The sequence below is a fragment of the Ranitomeya imitator genome, chromosome 10 (assembly GCF_032444005.1).
Source record: "Ranitomeya imitator isolate aRanImi1 chromosome 10, aRanImi1.pri, whole genome shotgun sequence".
NCBI classification, from domain to species: domain Eukaryota; kingdom Metazoa; phylum Chordata; class Amphibia; order Anura; family Dendrobatidae; genus Ranitomeya; species Ranitomeya imitator.
Genome location: NC_091291.1, coordinates 42,366,653 through 42,394,554, shown reverse-complemented (window position 1 = coordinate 42,394,554; position 27,902 = coordinate 42,366,653). Strand labels below are relative to the sequence as shown.

At 42.2% G+C, this 27,902-nt stretch overlaps 1 protein-coding gene across 2 annotated transcripts in view; it reads left to right on the top strand.

Annotated features, from left to right (window-relative positions):
• LOC138652115 (branched-chain-amino-acid aminotransferase, cytosolic-like) overlaps positions 1 to 27,902 on the top strand; it is a 68,934-nt gene that overhangs the window by 5,841 nt on the left and 35,191 nt on the right. The window lies entirely within an intron of this gene.

Genomic DNA, 27,902 nt, shown 5'->3' with positions numbered 1-27,902 from the left:
ATTTTACACTTTAATTAACCCAGTCTGACTACTCATTTTAAAGGTTTATCTCCTTCATCTATGTTGAGATGAATGGTGGAAGGAGGGGGCTACCATCATAGTGAGAAGGTGATAGGTAATTACTAGTAGATGGGCTTCAATCACCTTCTCACACTGCTGGTAGACCACCATTATGCTCAACGTAAATGGGGGAGACAAACATACTATATGCTGATTTCAGTGGAGAATAGCGGGCGCCGGACCCCACTGAGGTTACATAGGGGCTAGGTCATCAATTGTTCTATCCTGGACAATCCCTTGGAATACAATCGTGCAGAAGAAGAATAGAAAAAGCATAGTCCCAAACTTCTCCAACAAGCATATCCTGGGACTATCTCTCCTGATACTCTGGTACATGGAGTTCTGGAGGCCTCTATACATGCTGCAATCGGGGTCAGGTTGACTTTAGTCTAATATATGGCACTTTTAAGGTCTCTTCCCACTTTTACTTGTGGATTTATGTGCGGAAAAGCTGCAGCACAAGGACCCATTCAGATGTCAGGGATTTTTCTCATACGCAAAAAAGGACCGGTTTTTCATTAGTGTTTTAGATCAGGTATTCATCAGTGTTTTGTCCATGTGTCACTTTTAGGGCTCGCTCACATGAGCGTATTCATCAGACGAATGCTACCCGATATTTTATTGGATACCACTTTTCCCAATGTTTTACTATGGGACAGTACAGATCAGCTATTTTTTTTTTTTTTTTTTCTGATGAGAAAAAAATCACAGCATGCTGCGAGTGGCTCGGCAAATAGGACCACACGCTCCCATTCAAGCCTATAGGTGCTAGTAAAACATTGGACGTCTTTGCGATGCAGACAATGGAGAAGATGGAGAAGTTAATTTCTGTCTTTGCACTTGTGCTGCGATTTTTTTTTCTTATGCGAGACAATCGGATGACAGTAAACTGACACTTGGATCAAATTCCAAAGATATACTCATAGGGATTCTAGATTCTGAGCCCGGATTGGGACAGTGCCAATAATGTTTATAAAGCACTGTGGTATTAATGGCGCTATAGACGTGAATAAAATAAGTAAACTCGGAGCAGAGTGTCGTTATCGTGGTCGATCCCATTCTCTCGCATCAACGCTCATGTGACCCCCGCCTTAATATCAGAAACTAATTGATATATATATATATATATATATATATATATATATATATTATTGTACGGGATGTTTTTATTAAGCTTTTCCTATCAAACAAACCTGAAAGTCGGATAGCACATCAATGGCATCCGAGTTCTGTTGGATTTTCACAGCCCCATAGACTTTAATGGGAATGAGTTATTTAAAAAAAAAAAAAAATAGAATTTGTACGTGAAAACAATCTGTATTTTTCAGATAGAAATCGAACCCATGAGGCTGATCTCATATCCATGTGTTTTTATGGTTTTGCACATAGAAAAAAAAAAAACGGACATGTCTCCTTTTTTTTTTTTTTTTTTTTTTGTCATGGATCAAACTCTCCAAAGCAAATCTAATGGTCGGGAAAATCACAATCTCTCTGATGCCATCCGAGTGCTGTCTGACTTATGTTTCTTTGATAAAGCTTCAGAAAACGTCTTGTATGTCAAATAAACCTGATCAAATTCTGATACTTGGACCAAACCCTCATTAAAAATCTGATCCAAAACACCGGTTGGAATCGGTACGTTTTTGCGTATAACAAAAATCACTGATTTCTGAATGAGATATGACACTACTAGCAATGTAGACGAGATTTTAACAAATCTCATCTGCAAATTGTTGAAAATTTCGGGGCAGAAATGTATTTGCGGCGCAGATTTATAATCTGCGTTGTGTCAATACTTTGCGTGGAAATCATTGCAATTCAACGCTGGAATCTGGGTTATATCTGGAGGAAAATCCACCCGTAACACAAGAATTTTACTGCAAATAAGCAGCAGAAAAATCAAAAGCGCATGAGTTGGGTACATGTGAACGTGCACTTTAATCACTGAGGAATGAGCAACATACCTACAGTGCTAACCAGTGTGTAACACAAAACCCAAAGATATATTACACACAAGAAGAGAAGGATAAATACACAAGAGAGGCTGCACTTCTAAAAACAACATATTTATTGACACCAACCACTGTAACAACACATGTCTAAAAACAATAAAAAAACAACCTTATATTAAAAAAACCCACTACCATACATTAAACAACTGAAACTTCAGAACCAACAGGTTCCGCCATATAAACAAGATTTATATATATATTATACAGTGCCTTGTGAAAGTATTCAGCTCCCTTGAACTTTTCAACCTTTTCCCACATATCATGCTTCAAACATAAAGATACCAAATGTAAATTTTTGGTGAAGAATCAACAAGTGGAACACAGTTGTGAAGTTGAATGAAATTTATTGGTTATTTTAAGACAGAAGTTCTTGCCCACTCTTCCTTGGCAAACAGCTCGAGCTCAGTGAGGTTTGATGGAGATCGTTTGTGAACAGCAGATTTCAGCTCTTTCCACAGATTCTCGATTGGATTGAGGTCTGGATTTTGACTTGGCCATTCTAACACCTTTATTCGTGAACCATTCCATTGTAGATTTTGCTTTGTTTGGGATCATTGTCTTGTTGGAAGACAAATTTCCTCCCAGTCTCAGGTCTTTTGCAGACTCCAACAGGTTTTCTTCAAGAATGTTCCGGTATTTGGCTCCATCCATCTTCCCATCATTTTAACCATCTTCCCTGTCCCTGCTGAAGAAAAGCAGGTCCAAACCATGATGCTGCCACCACCATGTTTGGCAGTGGGGATGGTGTGCTCAGGGTAATGAGCTGTGTTGCCTTTACGCCAAACATATCGTTTGGCATTGTTGCCAAAAAGTTCAATTTTTGGTTAATCTGACCAGAGCACCTTCTTCCACATGTTTGGTGTGTCTCCCAGGTGGCTTGTTGCAAACTTTAAATGACACTTTTTATGGATATCTTTGAGAAATGGCTTTCTTCTTGCCACTCTTCCATAAAGGCCAGATTTGTGCAGTGTACGACTGATTGTTGTCCTATGGATAGACTGTCCCACCTCAGCTGTAGATCTCTGCAGTTCATCCAGAGTGATCATGGGCCTCTCGGCTGCATCTCTGATCAGTCTTCTCCTTGTTTGAGATGGAAGCTTAGAGGGACGGCCGGGTCTTGGTAGATCTGCAGTGGTATGATACTCCGTCCATTTCAATATGATCGCTTGCACAGTGCTCCTTGGGATGTTTAAAGTTTTGGGAATCATTTTGTCTCCAAATCTGGCTTTAAACTTCTCCACAACAGTATCACGGACCTGCCTGCTGTGTTCCTTGGTCTTCATGATGCTCTCTGTGCTTCAAACAGAACCCTGAGACTATCACAGAGCAGGTGCATTTATACGGAGACTTGATTACACACAGGTGGATTATATTTATCATCATTAGGCATTTAGGACAACATTGGATCATTCAGAGATCCACAATGAACTTCTGGAGTGAGTTTGCTGCACTGAAAGGGACCGAATAATATTGCACGAGCACTTTTCAGTTTTTGAATTTCCACAAAAAATTACAATAACCAATAAATTTCATTCAACTTCACAATTGTGTTCCACTTGTTGATTCTTCACCAAAAATTTACATTTGGTATCTTTATGTTTGAAGCATGATATGTGGGAAAAGGTTGAAAAGTTCACGGGGGCCGAATATCTTTGCAAGGCACTATGGGTGTATATGTGTGTGTGTATGTCAAAAGTTTGGACACATCTTTTCATTTAAAGATTTTTCTGTATTTGCATGACTATGAAAATTGTACATTCACACGGAAGGCACCAAAACTATGAATTAACATGTGGAATTATATACTTAATTTCAGTTGTTTCACACTTTTTTTGTTGTGTCTTATATTCTAGGTTCTTCAAAGTAGCCATCTTTTGCTTTGATGACTGCTTTGCACACTCTAGGCATTCTCTTGATGAGCTTCAAGGTGTAGTAACCGGGAATGGTCTTCACTTCACAGGTGTGCCCTGTCAGGTTTAATAAGTGGGATTTCTTGCCTTATAAATGGGGTTGGGACCATCAGTTGTATTGTGCAGAAGTCTGGTGGATACACAGCTGATAGTCCTACTGAATAGACGGTTAGCTGCTTTTTTCTTGCCATAATACAAATTCTAAGTAAAGTAATGATGGCCACTCGTTTTTCTTTAAGAAATGAAGGTCAGTCCGTCCGAAAAATTGTGAAAACTTTGAAAGTGTCCCCAAGTGCAGTGGCAAAAACCATCAAGCGCTACAAAGAAACTGGCTCACATGAGGACCGCCCCAGGAAAGGAAGACCAAGAGTCACCTCTGCTTCTGAGGATAAGTTTATCCGAGTCACCAGCCTCCGAAATCGCACGTTAACAGCAGCTCAGATTAGAGACCAGGTCAATGCCACACAGAGTTCTAGCAGCAGACACATCTCTACAACAACTGTTAAGAGGAGACTTTGTGCAGCAGGCCTCCATGATAAAATAGCTGCTAGGAAACCACTGCTAAGGACAGGCAACAAGCAGAAGAGACTTGTTTGGGCTAAAGAACACAAGGAATGGACATTGGACCAGTGGAAATCTGTGCTTTGGTCTGATGAGTCCAAATTTGAGATCTTTGGTTCCAACCACCGTGTCTTTGTGCGACGCAGAAAAGGTGAACAGATGGACTCTACATGCCTGGTTCCCACCGTGAAGCATGGAGGAGGAGGTGTGATGGTGTGGGGGGCTTTGCTGGTGACACTGTTGGGGATTTATTCAAAACTGAAGGCATACTTAACCAGCATGGCTACCACAGCATCTTGCAGTGGCATGCTATTCCATCCGGTTTGCGTTTAGTTGGACCATCATTTATTTTTCAACAGGTCAATGACACCAAACACCTCCAGGCTGTGTAAGGGCTATTTGACCAAGAAGGAGAGTGATGGGTGCTACGCCAGATGACCTGGACTCCAGTCACCAGACCTGAACCCAATCGAGATGATTTAGGGTGAGCTGGACCACAGAGTGAAGGCAAAAGGGCCAACAAGTGCTAAGCATCTCTGGGAACTCTTTCATGATTGTTGGAAGACCATTCCAGGTGACTACCTCTTAAAGCTCATCAAGAGAATGCCAAGAGTGTGCAAAGCAGTCATCAAAACAGGTGGCTACTTTGAAGAACCTAGAGTATAAGACATAATTTCAGTTGTTTCACACTTTTTTGTTAAGTATATAATTCCACATGTGTTAATTCATAGTTTTGATGCCTTCAGTGTGAATGTACAATTTTCACAGTCATGAAAATACAGAAAAATCTTTAAATGCGAAGGTGTGTCCAAACTTTTGGTCTGTACTGTATAGAACACCCAGCGAATTTATACTCATCGCTGAAAAAAAACAAACAAAAAACAATGTGAGTGCAAACCAGTGCGTAAATATTTTATACAATGGAAAGACATGTCAAGAAAGTAACCATAAAAAATGATAATTAGTGAGCAAGGAAAATAAAATGCATCCAGATCTCAAATCCCAGTGGGGAAAAGATGGCCCATTGATATTTTATGGGACAAGTTTCAGTAATTCCTGCATTTTCATTGAAATCCCTGGTGTTTATATGTAGGCGTGGGCGGTCCTACTCGGTGATTGACACGTTTCGCTGTATAACTGTACTTCAGAGATCGCTGTCAGTCACTTAGTAGGACTGCCCACTAGATTCGTACATAAACACCAGGGATTTTAGTGAACACAAGCTAGGGTGGTTTCACATTGTGCTTTTATGCACGTTTGTGGGCCCTGTTGGGACGTGCGCCCAAATCCCCCGGAAAACGGGTTTTGGATGTGTGTACCGACGAGGCCATAGACTGTAAGGTCCCTGCTCATGTATGAGAGCTTGTGTTATCTCAGGAATGATGGCTATGACCTGCAGCCTACCTGACTGCCAGCTCCTCTAGCAGCTGCTATATTGATGATTATCAAACATTAATAAGGCAGCACGTTTCGTCGTCTGTTGTAGAGCCTTATTCACCTGTTTTGTTTTTTTTTTTTTTTTTTTTTTTCTTTACTCACTTCTTGTCATCTATCCATTTATAAGAACAAAAGTCTTCGGAGGCTTCATCATTTCTATTTCTGTAAGGAAAAAAAAATAAATGAATACAAACACATTTTAAGTTATTTAATGGGTTGTCCCTTTTTATTTCAGAACTCAAAATAGCAAATGGAGCTGTTACTCATCCTCCCCAGGTCCATAACATCTACAACGCTTGTAACCGCTGCAGCCAATCACTGGGTTCAGTGGCTCGTGTCATCTACAGCGGCAGAGCTGCGGTGATCCAAGTGATTTGCTGCAGTGGTTACCAATGCTGTAAACGCAAGTCCAGTCTTCTGGTGTTTTCTGTTAGCAAGATGCTTAATACTTTTGTAATAGAAGTCAGTGGTAAGGCTACATAGACACTTTGAAGATGCTCAGGTTTTTTTTCTTTTTAAAAGGAACCTGTCACCCCGAAAATCGATGGTGAGGTAAGCCCACCGGCATCAGGGGCTTATCTGCAGCATTCTGTAATGCTGTAGATAAGCCCCCGATGTTACCTGAAAGAGGAGAAAAAGACGTTATATTATACTCACCCAGGGGTGGTCCCGCTGCTGGTCAGGTCAGATAGGCGTCTCTGGTCCGCTGCGGCGCCTCCTATCTTCTTTCCATGACTTCCTCTTCTGATCTTCAGCCACGGCTGTACTTTGCTCTGCCCTGTTGAGGGCAGACAAATTACTGCAGTGCGCAGGCGCCGGGCCTCTGACCTTTCCGGCACCTGCGCACTGCAGTACTATCCTCTGCCCTCAAGAGGGCAGAACAAAGTACGCCTGCGCCGGAGCCGTGGCTGAAGATCAGAAGAGACGTCTTGTAATGAAGATAGGAGGCGCCGCAGCGGACCGGAGACGCCCATCCGACCTGACCAGCAGCGGGACCACCCCTGGGTGAGTATAATATAACGTCTTTTTCTCCTCTTTCAGGTAACATCGGGGGCTTATCTACAGCATTACAGAATGCTGCAGATAAGCCCCTGATGCCGGTGGGCTTACCTCACCCGCGATTTTCGGGGTGACAGGTTCCCTTTAATGTTTTGCCAGTTTTTAGTGTTAAAAAATGCACCAGTATTTTCTTCCTTAAATTAACCCCTACACGACATGCGCCGTACATGTACTGTGCATGTCGTGTCTCCCCCTTTGATGTGGGCTCTGGCACTGAGCTCGCATCTTTCCCGCAACATGTCAGTTGTTTTGAGCAGCTGACGTGCATCTAACAGCAGCGGGTGGATCGCGATCCACTCGTGGCTGTTAACCTGTTAAATGCCGCTGTCAATCCCGGACAGCAGCATTTAACTTGATCTTACAGGAAGCGCTGCGGAAATCCCTCCCATTGGTGATCATGACTCACCGATGGGTTGGCATAACAACCAAAGGTCTCCAGCAGACCTCTATGGTTGTCATAGCCAGATTGCTATGAGCGCCGCCCGGTGGTCAGCATTCATAACAAGTCAGCATTTCTGCTACACACAGGTGATCAGATCATTGCCTGTATGTAGCGGAGCCAATCGGACAACTGCAGCTTCTAGTCTCCCACAGAGACTATTGAAGCATGTAAAAAAAAAACGTTTTTAAATATATTTAAAAAAAAAAAAAAAATATATATATATATATATATATATATATATATATATATATATATATATATATATATATATATATATATATATATATATATATATATATATATATATATATATATATATATATATATATTTTACTTCAATTCACCCCCTTTTCGCCCATTCAACATAAAACCATAAAAAAAAATTAAATATACACATATTTGGTATCGCCTCTTTCAGAATTGCGCGATCTATCAAGCTATAGAAAGAATTAATCCGATCGGTAACCGGCGTAGCGGGAAAAAGTCAAAACTCTAGAAACACGCTTTTTTGGTCGCTCAACATTGCATTAAAATGCAATAACGGGCAATCAAAAGAACGTATCTGCACCAAAATAGTATCAATAAAAACATCAGTTCGTCGCCCAAAAAATAAGTCCTCATCGAACCCGAGATCACGAAAAATGGAGACGCTTACAGGTCTCGGAAAATTACGCTATATATTTTTTTTTAACATAATTTGTTTTGTTTTTTTTCCAACACTTTAATAAAAAAGAACCTAGACATGTTTGGTGTCTATGAACTCGAAATGACCTGGAGAATCTCAATGGCAGGTCAGTTTTAGCATTTGGTGAACACGGTAAAAAGGAAATCCAAAACACAGTAGTGGAATTGCACTTTTTTGCAATTTCAAAGCACTTGGAATTTTGTTTCCCGTTTTCGAGCACAAGAAGCAGAAAAACAAACGCAAAAGCGAAAATAGGGCTCATTCATGAAGGGGTTGAAAAAGAATCTGTTAAAAGACGGTGAAAAAGTGGTCTGCAAACAACCAAGAACTCTTAAAGCCTGCAGACCTCCAGAGAAAAAGAAGCGATACCTGAAGCATCTTCTGTTTGAACTATGTGAACATACCCTAACAGCTCTATTATTTTAAGCCTGTAGAACCTATAATAACAGCTTTTTTTTATTCTTTCTTTTTTAAAGGGTCACTTGTGGAAAACCCCTACTTAAGTTCTAGCGATATAAAAAACCCATTATCCACTTTCGGGGTCAGTGCGGCTCCAGTGATGTTGGTTCTGTGTTTCGCGGTGGTCACATGATATTTATTGACTGTTGATTGGCTGGAGCCATTGAAGGGCTGCAGTGCTCGCGTGATATAATCATGTCATGTGACTACTGGGATATACTAGAAAGGAAAAAGAACTGCTGTGCCGTCTTGGCGCTGCCATGGATATAGATGATCAGTGTAAAGGAAAACCTTTTACTGGACTATGCGTTTCGGTCTCTTTCATTTGATCTGATGGAGATGGACCTGATCAACCTATTAAGGTTCTGCTTGGCAGGCACAACACTGAGACCTGATGTAGGAGACGCACCTTCTCTGAAACGCGTAGTCCAGTAGAATGTTTTCCTGTACCCCGACTCTGGTCATCTACATCCACGGCAGCGCATCACTCGAACATAGACATACTGGCGATATACAGGGGTTGGACAAAATAATGGAAATGCCTAACGTTTTGGCATCATAATCTTCAAACATGTGATAAACATGCATACCGTGACATACGGTAATGTTTTCTAGTTTATTATTTGTGTTATGTGTATGTAAATTAACTGTTTTGCATAATTGTAAGAACATTGATGAGAACCTGATACCAATGGCAGACCTCTCGGATTTTCAAAGAGGCCAAATTGTTGGTGCTCTTATGGCAGGCGCTAGTGTAACAGAAAGTGCCCGAATGCTTGGCATGTCAAGAGGTACTGTCTTCAAAGTAATGACTGCGTTTGAAAGAGAAGGAAAAATGTCCGCAGCAAAGCACAGGTCTGGCCGAAAGTCATAGTTGACTGAGAGAGACCGTCGGATTCTAAAGCGAATTGTGAGAGAGGATCGCAAGTCCACGGCTCCGAAAATCACTGCTGAGCTCAATGAACACCTACAGAACCCAGTTTCCACGAAAACTGTTCGTCGGGAGCTGCACAAATCTGGACTCCACGGAAGAGCTGCAATTAGAAATCCGCTGCTCTCAATGACAAATGTTTCCAAGCGTTTAGAGTGGTGTAGAAACCTCCAGAAATGGTCCCTCGAGCAGTGGAAACATGTGATATTCTCAGACGAATCATTGTTTACCCTATTTCCGGCCGAGTGTACGTTTGGAGACAGCCGAAAGAATCATTCCATCCAGACTACTCCCAACCATAAAACATGGTGGAGGTTCTGTGATGATCTGGGGTGCTATTTCATGGAGATCCCCCGGGCCAATGATATCCCTTCATGGAAGAATTAATAGATGAGATTATTTAGGCATTTTGGGCGACCAAATGCATCCAATAGTTCAAACACTGTTCCCGGAGGGGAACATCATCTTTCAGGATGATAACGCACCAATTCATACAGCTAGAATCATTAAAGCATGGCACGAGGAACGTTCTAATGAAGTTTTGCATCTCATCTGGCCCCCACAATCCCCAGATCTCAACATTATTGAGCATTTCTGGTCGATTTTTGACGCCATCGTCGCTCAAAGAACTGGAGGGTGTTTTAACTGCAGAATGGGCTAAAATTCCTTCGGAAACAATTCACACCTTGCATGAATCCATACCTCGGAGAATTGAGGCTGTAATCGCTGCAAAAGGTGGACCTACACCATATTAAACTAACTTTTGTTGATGTTTCCAGGTGTTTCCATTATTTTGTCCAACCCCTGTAGATTCACATGTGGAACGCTTTTCTTTTCTTTGTTAACATGTGACTGCTTGGAGACACAGCGTTGAAATTGCTGGAACTGCACCAGGCTGGGATGTGGTTTTTATTTCTTGGTTTTTTATTTGGGGCACTTTAGAATTTCAGAAGTTCTTGTCCAGTAGAACTGATCCTTGAATGTATTTAGTACTGAATAACCTGGTCTACTTATCTTCTATGCAGCATCAAACAAGGAATACAGGTCCACAGAGGCTTAACAGTCCTGTCATAATTTCATGGAGCACGTGCATCAATCTTGTCAGTCTCCGGGACTTCATATGATAATTTTCTAAAATACTTTTACCTAGACAAAAAATGACTGGAAACAACCTAAAAAATTGTGGGAAAAGATTAATTTATGTATGGTGCTCGTCGGACAGGTTTGGGTTTTGTTGTACCTGTTTTACCAGTTTCTCTCTACAATAGGATTGTGCAGTGAAGTATGTGATGGTGGTGGACATGATGGTTGATGGCATCAATCAACCTCACCAAGACAACCCTCTGTAAGAAGAAAGCCGTCTGATTGCGGCAGATCTGCTTCCACACTGTGTTCAGTCACCCGTTCATTGGTCCTGTCAGGGCTTCTGTCCGAACCCACAAAACGGTATTCGGGCGTATGCACCAACGATCTGCAGACTATAATGGTGTCGACAGTCAACGTGTGCTCTGGTGTGCATCGAGGAGACAGACACCCACATGCAGTGTTGTACGTCTCCAGTATACAGAGCGCACGTTCCCTCTGTCGGCACATTTGCCCAAATACCGTTTTGCAGGGGGTTCGGACATAAGCCTTGAACGGATGACAAAACGCAATGTGAAAGCACCCTTACCCTAAGAGATCAGCCACTGAATTGACCTCCAATCTTTAGGAACAGATTAAAAATTTCATAATACAAAACATGTATTTTTCCGTTCTAAAAATTGGCAGAATTCAGACAGACCCCATAATAATCATTGAGACCCCTCTGCTTCTATTTGCATCAATTTCGGACATTATTTTGTGACGTTATTATGGTAATCTTTTCTTTAACCCCTTCCCGACCCATGACGCCACGTAGGCGTCATGAAAGTCGGTGCCAATCCGACCCATGACGCCTATGTGGCGTCATGGAAAGATCGCGTCCCTGCAGATCCGGTGAAAGGGTTAACTCCCATTTCACCCGATCTGCAGGGACAGGGGGAGTGGTAGTTTAGCCCAGGGGGGGTGGCTTCACCCCCTCGTGGCTACGATCGCTCTGATTGGCTGTTGAAAGTGAAACTGCCAATCAGAGCGATTTGTAATATTTCACCTATTATAACGGGTGAAATATTACAATCCAGCCATGGCCGATGCTGAAATATCATCGGCCATGGCTGGAAATACTAATGTGCCCCCACCCCACCGATCGCCCCCCCCAGATCCCCGATCTGGCCGGTACACTGCTCCGGCTCCCCTCCGTCCAGTGCTCCGCTCCCCCCCGTGCTCTTGTCCGCTCCCCCCGTGCTCCAATCACCCCCCGTGCTCCAATCACCCCCCCCCTGCACTCCGTTCCAGCCCCCCGTGCTCCGTTCCAGCCCCCCGTGCTCCGTTCCAGCCCCCCGTGCTCCGTTCCACGCCCCCCGTGCTCCGTTCCACGCCTGCCGCGCTCCGATTCCCCCCCCATGCTCCGATCCCCTCCCCCCCACCCCATCATACTTACCGATCCTGCGGGGCTCCGTCCGTCTTCTCCCTGGGCGCCGCCATCTTCCAAAATGGCGGGCGCATACGCAGTGCGCCCGCCGAATCTGCCGGCCGGCAGATTCGTTCCAAAGTGCATTTTGATCACTGAGATAGATTATATCTCAGTGATCAAAATAAAAAAAATAATAAATGACCCCCCCCCTTTGTCACCCCCATAGGTAGGGACAATAAAAAAAATAAAGAAATTTTTTTTTTCCACTAATGTTAGAATAGGGGTAGGGTTAGGATTAGGGGTAGGGTTAGGGGTAGGGTTAGGGCTAGGGTTAGGGTTTCGGTATGTGCACACGTATTCTGGATTTGATAAATCCGCAGTGCTAAACCGCTGCGGATTTATGGCGGATTTACCGCGTTTTTTTCTGCGCATTTCACTGCAGTTTTACAATTGCGATTTTCTATTGGAGCAGTTGTAAAACCGCTGCGGAATCCGCACAAAGAAGTGACATGCTGCGGAATGTAAACCGCTGCGTTTCCGTGCAGTTTTTCCGCAGCATGTGTACAGCGATTTTTGTTTCCCATAGGTTTACATTGAACTGTAAACTCATGGGAAACTGCTGCGGATCTGCAGCGTTTTCCGCAGCGTGTGCACATACCTTTAGAATTAGGCTATGTGCACACGGTGCGGATTTGGCTGCGGATTCACAGCAGTGTTCCATCAGGTTTACAGTACCATGTAAACATATGAAAAACCAAATCCGCTGTGCCCATGGTGCGGAAAATACCGCGCGGAAACGCTGCGTTTGTATTTTCCGCAGCATGTCAATTCTTTGTGCGGATTCCGCAGCGTTTTACACCTGTTCCTCAATAGGAATCCGCAGGTGAAATCCGCACAAAAAACACTGGAAATCCGCGGAAAATCCGCAGGTAAAACGCAGTGCCTTTTACCCACGGATTTTTCAAAAATGATGCTGAAAAATCTCACACGAATCCGCAACGTGGGCACATGGCCTTAGGGTTAGGGTTGGAATTAGGGTTGTGATTAGGGTTATGGCTACAGTTGGGATTAGGGTTAGGGGTGTGGGGGGGGGGTTAGGGTTGTGATTAGGGTTATGGCTACAGTTGGGATTAGGGTTAGGGGTGTGGGGGGGGTTAGTGTTGGAGTTAGAATTGAGGGGTTTCCACTGTCTAGGCACATCAGGGGGTCTCCAAACGCAACATGGCGCCACCATTGATTCCAGCCAATCTCATATTCAAAAAGTCAAATGGTGCTCCCTCAATTCCGAGCCCCGACGTGTGCCCAAACAGTGGTTTACCCCCACATATGGGGTACCAGCATACTCAGGATAAACTGCGCAACAATTACTGGGGTCCAGTTTCTCCTGTTACCCTTGTGAAAATAAAGAAATGCTTGCTAAAACATCATTTTTGAGGAAAGAAAAATGATTTTTTATTTTCATGGCTCTGCGTTGTAAACGTCTGTGAAGCACTTGGGGGTTCAAAGTGCTCACCACATATCTAGATAAGTTCCTTGGGGGGTCTAGTTTCTAAAATGGGGTCACTTGTGGGGGGTTTCGGCACACCAGGGGCTCTGCAAACGCAATGTGACGCCCGCAGACCATTCCATCAAAGTCTGCATTTCAAAAGTCACTACTTCCCTTCTGAGCCCCGACGTGTGCCCAAACAGTGGTTTACCCCCACACATGGGGTATCAGCGTACTCAGGAGAAACTGGACAACAACTTTTGGGGTCCAATTTCTCCTGTAACCCTTGGGAAAATAAAAAATTCTGGGCTAAATAATTATTTTTGAGGAAAGAAAACGTATTTATTATTTTCACGGCTCTGCATTATAAACTTCTATAAACTTCTATGAAGCACTTGGGGGTTCAAAGTGCTCACCACACATCTAGATAAGTTCCTTTCGGGGTCTAGTTTCCAAAATGGGGTCACTTGTGGGGGGTTTCTACTGTTTAGGCACATCAGGGGCTCTGCAAACGCAACGTGACGCCCGCAGAGCATTCCATCAAAGTCTGCATTTCAAAACGTCACTACTTCAATTCCGAGCCCCGGCATGTGCCCAAACAGTAGTTTACCCCCACATATGGGGTATCACCGTACTCAGGAGAAACTGGACAACAACTTTTGGGATCCAATTTCTCCTATAACCCTTGGGAAAATAAAAAATTGCAGGCTAAAAGATCATTTTTGAGAAAATAATTTTTTTTTTTTATTTTCATGGCTCTGCGTTATAAACTTCTGTGAAGCACTTGGGGGTTCAAAGTCCTCACCACACATCTAGATTAGTTCCTTTGGGGGTCTAGTTTCCAAAATGGGGTCATTGCTGGGGGATCTCCAATGTTTAGGCACACAGGGGCTCTCCAAACGTGACATGGTGTCCGCTAATGATTGGAGCTAATTTTCCATTTAAAAAGCCAAATGGCGTGCCATCCCTTCCGAGCCCTGCCGTGCGCCCAAACAGTGGTTTACCCCCACATATGGGGTATCAGCGTACTCAGGACAAACTGGACAACAATATTTGGGGTCCAATTTCTCCTATTATCCTTGGCAAAATAGGAAATTCCAGGCTAAAAAATCATTTTTTTCAGGAAAGAAAAATTATTTTTTATTTTCATGGCTCTGCGTTATAAACTTCTGTGAAGCACCTGGGGGTTTAAAGTGCTCAATATGCATCTAGATAAGTTCCTTGGGGGGTCTAGTTTCCAAAATGGGGTCACTTGTGGGGGAGCTCCAATGCATAGGCACACAGGGGCTCTCCAAACGCGACATTGTGTCCGCTAACAATTGGAGCTAATTTTCCATTCAAAAAGTCAAATGGCGCGCCTTCCCTTCCGAGCCCTGCCGTGTGCCCAAACAGTGGTTTACCCCCACATATGAGGTATCGGCGTACTCGGGAGAAATTGCCCAACAAATTTTATGATCCATTTTATCCTACTGCCCATGTGAAAATGAAAAAATTGAGGCGAAAAGAATTTTTTTGTGAAAAAAAAGTACTTTTTCATTTTTACAGATCAATTTGTGAAGCACCTGAGGGTTTAAAGTGCTCACTAGGCATCTAAATAAGTTCCTTGGGGCGTCTAGTTTCCAAAATGGGGTCACTTGTGGGGGAGCTCCAATTTTTAGGCACACGGGGGCTCTCCAAACGTGACATAGTGTCCGCTAAAGAGTGGTGCCAATTTTTGATTCAAAAAGTCAAATGGCGCTCCTTCCCTTCCAAGCCCTGCCGTGCACCCAAACAGTGGTTTACCCCCACATATGAGGTATCAGCGTACTCAGGACAAATTGGACAACAACTTTCGTGGTTCAGTTTCTCCTTTTACCATTGGGAAAATAAAAAAATTGTTGCTAAAAGATAATTTTTGTGACTAAAAAGTTAAATGTTCATTTTTTTCCTTCCATGTTGCTTCTGCTGCTGTGAAGCACCTGAAGGGTTAATAAACTTCTTGAATGTGGTTTTGAGTACCTTGAGGGGTGCAGTTTTTAGAATGGTGTCAATTTTGGGTATTTTCAGCCATATAGACCCCTCAAACTGACTTCAAATGTGAGGTGGTCCCTAAAAAAAATGGTTTTGTAAATTTCGTTGTAAAAATGACAAATCGCTGGTCAAATTTTAACCCTTATAACTTCCTAACAAAAAAAAATGTTGTTTCCAAAATTGTGCTGATGTAAAGTAGACGTGTGGGAAATGTTATTTATTAACTATTTTGTGTCACATATCTCTCTGGTTTAACAGAATAAAAATTCAAAATGTGAAAATTGCGAAATTTTCAAAATTTTCGCCAAATTTCCGTTTTTATCACAAATAAACGCAGAATTTATTGACCTAAATTTACCACTAACATGAAGCCCAATATGTCACGAAAAAACAGTCTCAGAACCGCTAGGATCCGTTGAAGCGTTCCTGAGTTATTACCTCATAAAGGGACACTGGTCAGAATTGCAAAAAACGGCAAGGTCTTTAACCCCTCTGTGACCTTAGACGTACTATCCCGTCGAGGTGCCCTGGGCTTATCTGACCCTGGACGGGATAGTACGTCATAGCCGATCGGCCGCGCTCACGGGGGGAGCGCGGCCGATCGCGGCCGGGTGTCAGCTGCTTATCGCAGCTGACATCCGGCACTATGTGCCAGGAGCGGTCACGGACCGCCCCCGGCACATTAACCCCTGGCACACCGCGATCAAAGATGATCGCGATGTGCCGGCGGTGCAGGGAAGCACCGCGCAGGGAGGGGGCTCCCTGCGGGCTTCCCTGAGCCCCCCGCAGCAACGCGATGTGATCGCGTTGCTGCGAGGGTCTCCTCACCTCCCTCCCTGCTCGAGCCCCGGATCCAAGATGGCCGCGGATCCGGGTCCTGCAGGAAGGGAGGTGGCTTCACAGAGCCTGCTCAGAGCAGGCACTGTGAAGCCTGCAGCGCTGCATGTCAGATCAGTGATCTGACAGAGTGCTGTGCAAACTGTCAGATCACTGATCTGTGATGTCCCCCCCTGGGACAAAGTAAAAAAGTAAAAAAAAAATTTTCCAAATGTGTAAAAAAAATAAAAAAAAAATATTCCAAAATAATGAAAAAAAAAAAAAAATATTATTCCCATAAATACATTTCTTCATCTAAATAAAAAAAAAAAACCAATAAAAGTACACATATTTAGTATCGCCGCGTCCGTAACGACCCGACCTATAAAACTGTCCTACTAGTTAACCCCTTCAGTAAACACCGTAAGAAAAAAAAAAAAAAAAACGAGGCAAAAAACAACGCTTTATTATCATACCGCCGAACAAAAAGTGGAATAACACGCGATCAAAAGGACAGATATAAATAACCATGGTACCGCTGAAAGCGTCATATTGTCCCGCAAAAAAAGAGCCGCCATACAGCATCATCAGCAAAAAAATAAAAAAGTTATAGTCCTGAGAATAAAGCGATGCAAAAATAATTATTTTTTCTGTAAAATAGTTTTTATCGTATAAAAGCACCAAACCATAAAAAAATGATATAAATGAGGTATCGCTGTAATCGTACTGACCCGAAGAATAAAACTGATTTATCAATTTTACCAAACGCGGAACGGTATAAACGCCTCCCCCAATAGAAATTCATGAATAGCTGGCTTTTGGTCATTCTTCCTCACAAAAATCGGAATAAAAAGCGATAAAAAAATGTCACGTGCCCAAAAATGTTTTCAATAAAAACGTCAACTCGTCCCGCAAAAAACAAGACCTCACATGACTCTGTGGACCAAAATATGGAAAAATTATAGCTCTCAAAATGTGGTATTGCAAAAAATATTTTTTGCAATAAAAAGGGTCTTTCAGTGTGTGACGGCTGCCAATCATAAAAATCCGCTAAAAAACCCGCTATAAAAGTAAATCAAACCCCCCTTCATCACCCCCTTAGTTAGGGAAAAATAAAAAAAAATGTATTTATTTCCATTTTCCCATTAGGGCTAGGGTTAGGGCTAGGGCTAGGGTTAGGGCTAGGGTTAGGGCTAGGGTTAGGGCTAGGGTTAGGGTTAGGGTTAGGGCTAGGGTTAGGGCTAGGGCTAGGGTTAGGGCTAGGGCTAGGGTTAGGGCTAGGGTTAGGGCTAGGGTTAGGGTTAGGGCTAGGGTTAGGGCTAGGGCTAGGATTAGGGTTAGGGCTAGGGTTAGGGCTAGGATTAGGGTTAGGGTTAGGGTTGGGGCTACAGTTAGGGTTGGGGCTAAAGTTAGGGTTAGGGTTTAGATTACATTTACAGTTGGGAATAGGGTTGGGATTAGGGTTAGGGGTGTGTCAGGGTTAGAGGTGTGGTTAGGGTTACCGTTGGAATTAGGGTTAGGGGTGTGTTTAGATTAGGGTTTCAGTTATAATTGGGGGGTTTCCACTGTTTCGGCACATCAGGGGCTCTCCAAACACGACATGGCGTCCGATCTCAATTCCAGCCAATTCTGCGTTGAAAAAGTAAAACAGTGCTCCTTCCCTTCCGAGCTCTCCTGTGTGCCCAAACAGGGGTTTACCCCAACATATGGGGTATCAGCGTACTCAGGACAAATTGGACAACAACTTTTGTGGACCAATTTCTCCTGTTACCCTTGGGAAAATACAAAACTGGGGGCTAAAAAATAATTTTTGTGGGAAAACAAAAAGATTTTTTATTTTCACGGCTCTGCGTTATAAACTGTAGTGAAACACTTGGGGGTTCAAAGTTCTCACAACACATCTAGATAAGTTCATTGAGGGGTCTAGTTTCCAATATGGGGTCACTTGTGGGGGGTTTCTACTGTTTAGGTACATTAGGGGCTCTGCAAACGCAATGTGACGCCTGCAGACCATTCCATCTAAGTCTGCATTCCAAATGGCGCTCCTTCCCTTCCGAACCCTCCCATGCGCCCAAACGGTGGTTCCCCCCCACATATGGGGTATCAGCGTACTCAGGACAAATTGGACAACAACTTTTGGGGTCCAATTTCTCCTGTTACCCTAGGGAAAATACAAAACTGGGGGCTAAAAAATAATTTTTGTGGGAAAAAAATTTTGTTTTATTTTTATGGCTCTGCATTATAAACTTCTGTGAAGCCCTTGGTGGGTCAAAGTGCTCACCACACATCCAGATAAGTTCCTTAGGGGGTCTACTTTCCAAAATGGTGTCACTTGTGGGGGGTTTCAATGCTTAGGCACATCAGTGGCTCTCCAAACGCAACATGGCGTCCCATCTCAATTTCTGTCAATTTTGCATTGAAAAGTCAAACTGCGCTCCTTCCCTTCCGAGCTCTCCCATGCGCCCAAACAGTGGTTTACTGCCACATATGGGGTATCAGCGTACTCAGGACAAATTGGACAACAACTTTTGAGGTCCAATTTCTTCTCTTACCCTTGGAAAAATAAAAAATTGGGGGCAAAAATATAATTTTTGTGAAAAAATATGATTTTTTATTTTTACGGCTCTGCATTATAAACTTCTGTGAAGCACTTGGTGGGTCAAAGTGCTCACCACACATCCAGATAAGTTCCTTAGGGGGTCTACTTTCCAAAATGGTGTCACTTGTGGGGGGTTTCAATGTTTAGGCACATCAGTGGCTCTCCAAACGCAACATGGCGTCCCATCTCAATTCCTGTCAATTTTGCATTGAAAAGTCAAACGGCGCTCCTTCCCTTCCGAGCTCTCCCATGCGCCCAAACAGTGGTTTACTGCCACATATGGGGTATCAGCGTACTCGGGACAAATTGGACAACAACTTTTGAGGTCCAATTTCTTCTCTTACCCTTTGAAAAATAAAAAATTGGGGGCAAAAATATAATTTTTGTGAAAAAATATGATTTTTTATTTTTACGGTTCTGCATTATAAACTTCTGTGAAGCACTTGGTGGGTCAAAGTGCTCACCACACCTCTAGATAAGTTCCTTAGGGGGTCTACTTTCCAAAATGGTGTCACTTGTGGGGGGTTTCAATGTTTAGGCACATCAGTGGCTCTCCAAACGCAACATGGCGTCCCATCTCAATTTCTGTCAATTTTGCATTGAAAAGTCAAACTGCGCTCCTTCCCTTCCGAGCTCTCCCATGCGCCCAAACAGTGGTTTACTGCCACATATGGGGTATCAGCGTACTCAGGACAAATTGGACAACAACTTTTGAGGTCCAATTTCTTCTCTTACCCTTGGAAAAATAAAAAATTGGGGGCAAAAATATAATTTTTGTGAAAAAATATGATTTTTTATTTTTACGGCTCTGCATTATAAACTTCTGTGAAGCACTTGGTGGGTCAAAGTGCTCACCACACATCCAGATAAGTTCCTTAGGGGGTCTACTTTCCAAAATGGTGTCACTTGTGGGGGGTTTCAATGTTTAGGCACATCAGTGGCTCTCCAAACGCAACATGGCGTCCCATCTCAATTCCTGTCAATTTTGCATTGAAAAGTCAAATAGCGCTCCTTCCCTTCCGAGCTCTCCCATGCGCCCAAACAGTGGTTTACTGCCACATATGGGGTATCAGCGTACTCAGGACAAATTGGACAACAACTTTTTGGGTCCAATTTCTCCTGTTACCCTTGGTAAAATAAAACAAATTGGAGCTGAAGTAAATTTTTTGTGTAAAAAAGTTAAATGTTCATTTTTATGTAAACATTCCAAAAATTCCTATTAAACACCTGAAGGGTTAATAAACTTCTTGAATGTGGTTTTGAGCACCTTGAGGGGTGCAGTTTTTAGAATGGTGTCACACTTGGGCATTTTCTATCATATAGACCCCTCAAAATGACTTCAAATGAGACGTGGTCCCTAAAAAAAAATGGTGTTGTAAAAATGAGAAATTGCTGGTCAACTTTTAACCCTTATAACTCCCTAACAAAAAAAAAAATTGGTTCCAAAATTATGCTGATGTAAAGGAGACATGTGGGAAATGTTACTTATTAAGTATTTTGTGTGACATATCTCTGTGATTTAATTGCATAAAAATTCAAAGTTTGAAAATTGCGAAATTTTCAAAATTTTCGCCAAATTTCCATTTTTTTCACAAATAAACGCAGGTACTATCAAAGAAATTTTACCACTATCATGAAGTACAATATGTCACGAGAAAACAATGTCAGAATCACCAGGATCCGTTGAAGCGTTTCGGAGTTATAACCTCATAAAGGGACAGTGGTCAGAATTGTAAAAATTGGCCTGGTCATTAACGTGCAAACCACCCTTGGGGGTAAAGGGGTTAAGGTCAAAATAGGCTGGGTCATGAAGGGGTTAAAAATTTAAGAAACGTAATATGAAAGCGTAAATGGGAACTTAGCCTAATATGTTTTCATTCTGAATAATCCCCTGATGTCCCAATTTTAGGGTTTGTCCTGCAGTCCCATGCAATGGAGGGCTTCAAAGCCCTTCTCTGTATAAAGCGGGCTGGACGATCGGCTCATTTCAATAGCTAAGCCAAGTTATTGCTGATATATAGGGCGGCTTACCTATTCATACACTTGGTTATGTGCCAACATGGTGGGGGGTTTTACAATGCGATAAATATCACCATTTTGTCACAAGAACGTGGCTGTAAAAAGCCCTGTGGGGATGGATCAGTGGCTGTACATGAACAGGCCATGCTGTATTCCCATGGAGCATTTCGGAGCCATGTTCTCGGGAATTGCGGGCTTCCCAGCGGTCAGAATTGGCTCAGTATTTGATCGGATGCTATTTAAGGTGTCCGATTCCATTCAAAAGTAAAACTATGGCCTTGTTCACACGGGACGATTTGTCGCCGGCCGTATATGTATGTATGTATGTATATATATATATATATATATATATATATATATATATATATATATATATATATATATATATATATATATATATATATATATATATATATATATATATACAGGTCCTTCTCAAAAAATTAGCATATAGTGTTAAATTTCATTATTTACCATAATGTAATGATTACAATTAAACTTTCATATATTATAGATTCATTATCCACCAACTGAAATTTGTCAGGTCTTTTATTGTTTTAATACTGATGATTTTGGCATACAACTCCTGATAACCCAAAAAACCTGTCTCAATAAATTAGCATATCAAGAAAAGGTTCTCTAAACGACCTATTACCCTAATCTTCTGAATCAACTAATTAACTCTAAACACATGCAAAAGATACCTGAGGCTTTTATAAACTCCCTGCCTGGTTCATTACTCAAAACCCCCATCATGGGTAAGACTAGCGACCTGACAGATGTCAAGAAGGCCATCATTGACACCCTCAAGCAAGAGGGTAAGACCCAGAAAGAAATTTCTCAACAAATAGGCTGTTCCCAGAGTGCTGTATCAAGGCACCTCAATGGTAAGTCTGTTGGAAGGAAACAATGTGGCAGAAAACGCTGTACAACGAGGAGACCGGACCCTGAGGAAGATTGTGGAGAAGGACCGATTCCAGACCTTGGGGAACCTGAGGAAGCAGTGGACTGAGTCTGATGTGGAAACATCCAGAGCCACCGTGCACAGGCGTGTGCAGGAAATGGGCTACAGGTGCCGCATTCCCCAGGTAAAGCCACTTTTGAACCATAAACAGCGGCAGAGGCGCCTGACCTGGGCTACAGAGAAGCAGCACTGGACTGTTGCTAAGTGGTCCCAAGTACTTTTTTCTGATGAAAGCAAATTTTGCATGTCATTCGGAAATCAAGGTGCCAGAGTCTGGAGGAAGACTGGGGAGAAGGAAATGCCAAAATGCCTGAAGTCCAGTGTCAAGTACCCACAGTCAGTGATGGTGTGGGGTGCCATGTCAGCTGCTGGTGTTGGTCCACTGTGTTTCATCAAGGGCAGGGTCAATGCAGCTAGCTATCAGGAGATTTTGGAGCACTTCATGCTTCCATCGGCTGAAATGCTTTATGGAGATGAAGATTTCATTTTTCAGCACGACCTGGCACCTGCTCACAGTGCCAAAACCACTGGTAAATGGTTTACTGACCATGGTATTACTGTGCTCAATTGGCCTGCCAACTCTCCTGACCTGAACCCCATAGAGAATCTGTGGGATATTGTGAAGAGAAAGTTGAGAGACGCAAGACCCAACACTCTGGATGAGCTTAAGGCCGCTATTGAAGCATCCTGGGCCTCCATAACATCTCAGCAGTGTCACAGGCTGATTGCCTCCATGCCACGCCGCATTGAAGCAGTCATTTCTGCCAAAGGATTCCCGACCAAGTATTGAGTGCATAACTGAACATTATTATTTGTTGTTTTTTTTGTTTGTTATTAAAAAAACACTTTTATTTGATTGGATGGGTGAAATATGCTAATTTATTGAGACAGGTTTTTTGGGTTATCAGGAGTTGTATGCCAAAATCATCAGTATTAAAACAATAAAAGACCTGACAAATTTCAGTTGGTGGATAATGAATCTATAATATATGAAAGTTTAATTGTAATCATTACATTATGGTAAATAATGAAATTTAACACTATATGCTAATTTTTTGAGAAGGACCTGTATATATATTTTAGCCAGAACCAGAAGCTTAACTTAAACAGGGTAATAATACCTGACAAAAGCAGTCCTGAAAATGGACTATGTGAACGAGGCCTTGGGACTGATTTGTTTTTCTGCAGAAAAACCCAGAAACAAATTCTGAGGTAAAGTTGCTTGTATTAAGTAAAAATACTTGAATGAGCCTTATAAATTCTACATGAGCTCTCGTGTACACCAGTAATCAGACATTTATGAAGACTGTATAAAAGAAAATCTGCTTTTGTTGCCCATATACAAGTCTGTTTCCCGCCTAACGAAGCAAGTCTCATTTCTGTGCCTGTTAGATGGAGCAGAGCACTCTCTAGTGGTCTGCACATGTAACTACAGAGCCGGACACCAGGTTGAGGCCTTGTTCTCTCTTCCAGTCACTAGTCTCTTTCTGCCCATGGTCTCGGTGTGGAAATTATATATATATATATATATATATATACATACACACAGTGGGGCAAAAAAGTATTTAGTCAGTCAGCAATAGTGCAAGTTCCACCACTTAAAAAGATGAGAGGCGTCTGTAATTTACATCATAGGTAGACCTCAACTATGGGAGACAAACTGAGAAATAGAAAAATCCAGAAAATCACATTGTCTGTTTTTTTTTTTTATCATTTTATTTGCATATTATGGTGGAAAATAAGTATTTGGTCAGAAACAAACAATCAAGATTTCTGGCTCTCACAGACCTGTAACTTCTTCTTTAACCCTCCGTCACATACAACTGATCTGACAGGCGCTTCTCTTTTACTTTCATTTCTCCTTCCTCACCAGATTGTGAGGAAACCCCCTCCCTCCAGGTAGTCTCCTGTCTCTTGAAGGTCTGTGAAACCTGATATCACAGTATGATTTCAGAGCTTCAGGGGAGAGGATATAGCTGCACAGATCTCTCAGGCTCATTGTATGTGAATACGTCACATTCAGTAAGGTTGGTATTTTATGTTTTTATTCATCACAATAGTTTATTTAGCTTGTTTTATGAATGTATAGCACAAAATGTGAGGATATTTCATAGAAATAAGGGAGATTTTATAAAAGAAAGTGTGCTGCTCAGGCATATACAGTAGTTCCCTAACATATTCCTTCTCTTGCTTCAGATTATCTGCTGAAATGGAGAGGAAAATGTACAACTTATCCAAACAACTTGATGTTGAGGAAGTAACAAACATGCTGTTAGATGATAGAGACCTCACACTGAATGAGGATTTAGGAGAGGAAAGTGAGATTGATTCTCATGATGAGGTGGAAGAATGTGTCCTGGATTCTGAAACAGAGCAAGATGGTGACAGTGGTGAGGATGAAGAAGTTGGATCATATTATATTGGAAAAGATAAAAATACTAAATGGAATAAGAAGCCATTCCAGAAAAAACGTAGGGAACCTTTAAACATTATTACTCACCTTCCTGCAGTAATAGGAACTGCACATAATGCAAAAACTGCAGTTGAATGCTGGAACAGTATATTTACAGATGACATTCTGGACTCTATTGTCACATATACCAACCAATATATAGACATTATAAAGGACAAGTACATCTGCAACAGAACTATCAAGCCCACAGATGAAATAGAACTGCGTGCTTTTTTTGGATTACTGTACCTTGCAGGAGCTTATAGGGCAAATAGACAAAGTTTGGAGGAACTTTGGGGTAAAGATGGGGATGGAGTTGAAAAATTTAGCCTTGTTATGTCCATAAACAGATTCAAGATTCTAATTCGTTGCCTTCGGTTTGACGACAGAACTAACCGAACCGAACGCAAAACACATGACCGACTTGCTCCAATTCGTGATATATTTCAAAGATTTGTTGTAAACTGTAAACAAAGTTATTACCCTGGAGAGAATCTCACTATTGACGAAATGCTCCCTGGTTTTCGTGGTAGATGTGCCTTTCGTCAATATATTCCATCAAAGCCAAACAAATATGGAATAAAAATTTATGCCCTTGTTGATGCCAGTAAGACCTACACTTACAACCTGGAAGTTTATGCAGGAAAACAACCAGAAGGTCCTTACTGTGTGAGCAACAAACCCATTGATGTTGTAAAAAGACTGGCTGAACCCTTATTTGGATCGGGTCGCAATATTACAGCTGACAATTGGTTTACAAGTTGTAATCTGATTGATTATCTGAAAATTCAGAAGCTGTCATATGTGGGAACTGTAAGAAAAAACAAAAGGGAATTGCCGCCACAGTTTGTAAGTGTGAAAGAGAGACAACAGTACAGCAGTATGTTTGCATTCCATAATGGAAAGGCTTTAGTTTCCTATGTACCACATGCCAAAAAAATCGTACTTCTTCTATCAACACTTCATGATGATGCTGCCATCGATCCTGGGACTGGGGCAGAAAAAAACCCGGAGGTAATTACATTTTACAATGCCACCAAAGGGGGTGTGGATACAGCAGATCAGATGTGCTCCACTTTCAACGTCAGCAGAAACATCAAACGCTGGCCAATGGTCATATTTTTTGCTATGTTGAATTTGGGTGGTATAAATTCACAAGTAATTTATCTTGAAAACAAGCTTGAACCACTCCGTAGACGATTGTACCTGAAAAAATTGGCCCATGAACTAGTACTTGGAGAGCTACGCAGGAGAAGCGTGAAAACAATCGGTATCCCCTCTCGCCTTCAAGTTCAGCTCAAAAGGTTCCGCCCAGAAGATGATGGTGAAAAGTCACCATCTGCACCACCTCACAAAAGGAGATGCACCACCTGCCAAACGGAAAGCGGAACCAGAAGGCTTTCAAATTATGAATGTCTCAAATGTCATAAAGCAATTTGCCTGACACATGCAAAAATGGTGTGTAATTCTTGCTATTTGCTCTGCAAGTGTGACTTTTCTGGGGAAACCTCAGCATCTACTTCTGATTGAATATGTTTTTAATAGTACTTAAGGTACCTTAAAATTAAGTTTGTGTTCAAAAATTTTCTTTGTACATTTTTTTGAGAGAGTCGAACTGGGGACTATTTGGCGGGAGTTTTGAAAAGTTTGTATTTCATAGTTATTAGTTTTATGTTAAGTAAATGTTTTTTTTTGCAACTGATTATGTGTAGTCTCTTTTATTACATCCCTATGAAGGTCACTGATCACTTTTAGAGCACTGAAATTGCAAACATTAGATATTATAGGTATTTTTCCAGCAGGCGCCTGACAGGCACATTGTATGTGAACTCGTTAGTCCGAATATTGTATGTGACGGAGGGTTAAGAGTCTCCTCTTTCCTCCACTCATTACCTGTAGTAATGGCACCTGTTTAAACTTGTTATCAGTATAAAAAGACACCTGTGCACACCCTCAAACAGTCTGACTCCAAACTCCACTATGGTGAAGACCAAAGAGCTGTCAAAGGACACCAGAAACAAAATTGTAGCCCTGCACCAGGCTGGGAAGACTGAATCTGCAATAGCCAACCAGCTTGGAGTGAAGAAATCAACAGTGGGAGCAATAATTAGAAAATGGAAGACATACAAGACCACTGATAATCTCCCTCGATCTGGGGCTCCACGCAAAATCCCACCCCGTGGGGTCAGAATGATCACAAGAACGGTGAGCAAAAATCCCAGAACCACGCGGGGGGACCTAGTGAATGAACTGCAGAGAGCTGAGACCAATGTAACAAGGCCTACCATAAGTAACACACTACGCCACCATGGACTCAGATCCTGCAGTGCCAGACGTGTCCCACTGCTTAAGCCAGTACATGTCCGGGCCCGTCTGAAGTTTGCTAGTTAGCATTTGGATGATCCAGAGGAGTTTTGGGAGAATGTCCTATGGTCTGATGAAACCAAACTGGAACTGTTTGGTAGAAACACAACTTGTCGTGTTTGGAGGAAAAAGAATACTGAGTTGCATCCATCAAACACCATACCTACTGTAAAGCATGGTGGTGGAAACATCATGCTTTGGGGCTGTTTCTCTGCAAAGGGGCCAGGACGACTGATCCGGGTACATGAAAGAATGAATGGGGCCATGTATCGTGAGATTTTGAGTGCAAACCTCCTTCCATCAGCAAGGGCATTGAAGATGAAACGTGGCTGGGTCTTTCAACATGACAATGATCCAAAGCACACCGCCAGGGCAACGAAGGAGTGGCTTCGTAAGAAGCATTTCAAGGTCCTGGAGTGGAGTGGCCTAGCCAGTCTCCAGATCTCAACCCTATAGAAAACCTTTGGAGGGAGTTGAAAGTCCGTGTTGCCAAGCGAAAAGCCAAAAACATCACTGCTCTAGAGGAGATCTGCATAGAGGAATGGGCCAACATACCAACAACAGTGTGTGGCAACCTTGTGAAGACTTACAGAAAACGTTTGACCTCTGTCATTGCCAACAAAGGATATATTGCAAAGTATTGAGATGAAATTTTGTTTCTGACCAAATACTTATTTTCCACCATAATATGCAAATAAATTGTTAAAAAAACAGACAATGTGATTTTCTGGATTTTTTTTTTTCTCAGTTTGTCTCCCGTAGTTGAGGTCTACCCATGATGTAAATTACAGACGCCTCTCATCTTTTTAAGTGGTGGAACTTGCACTATTGCTGACTGACTAAATACTTTTTTGCCCCGAGAGAGAGAGAGAGAGATCACATAACTGTTTTCCAAGCGATTCATGTAGACCTGGACTTTTGTTTATCTGATCACTACATTTATTGTGTCCTGCTGTCTCAACTAAGTTAGATTGATTGCTAATGAGAGGGAAACCAAAAAAAAAAGTGATCTCTAAGAGCCAGCCTTCTATAAATGTAGACATACTTTGGGGAAGCATTTGTGCACTATTATTCGTGTACATTTATTCAAAGTACTTTTTCTAAGTGCTGGCAGTTATACAGTGGCAGTTAGACAAGGCAGG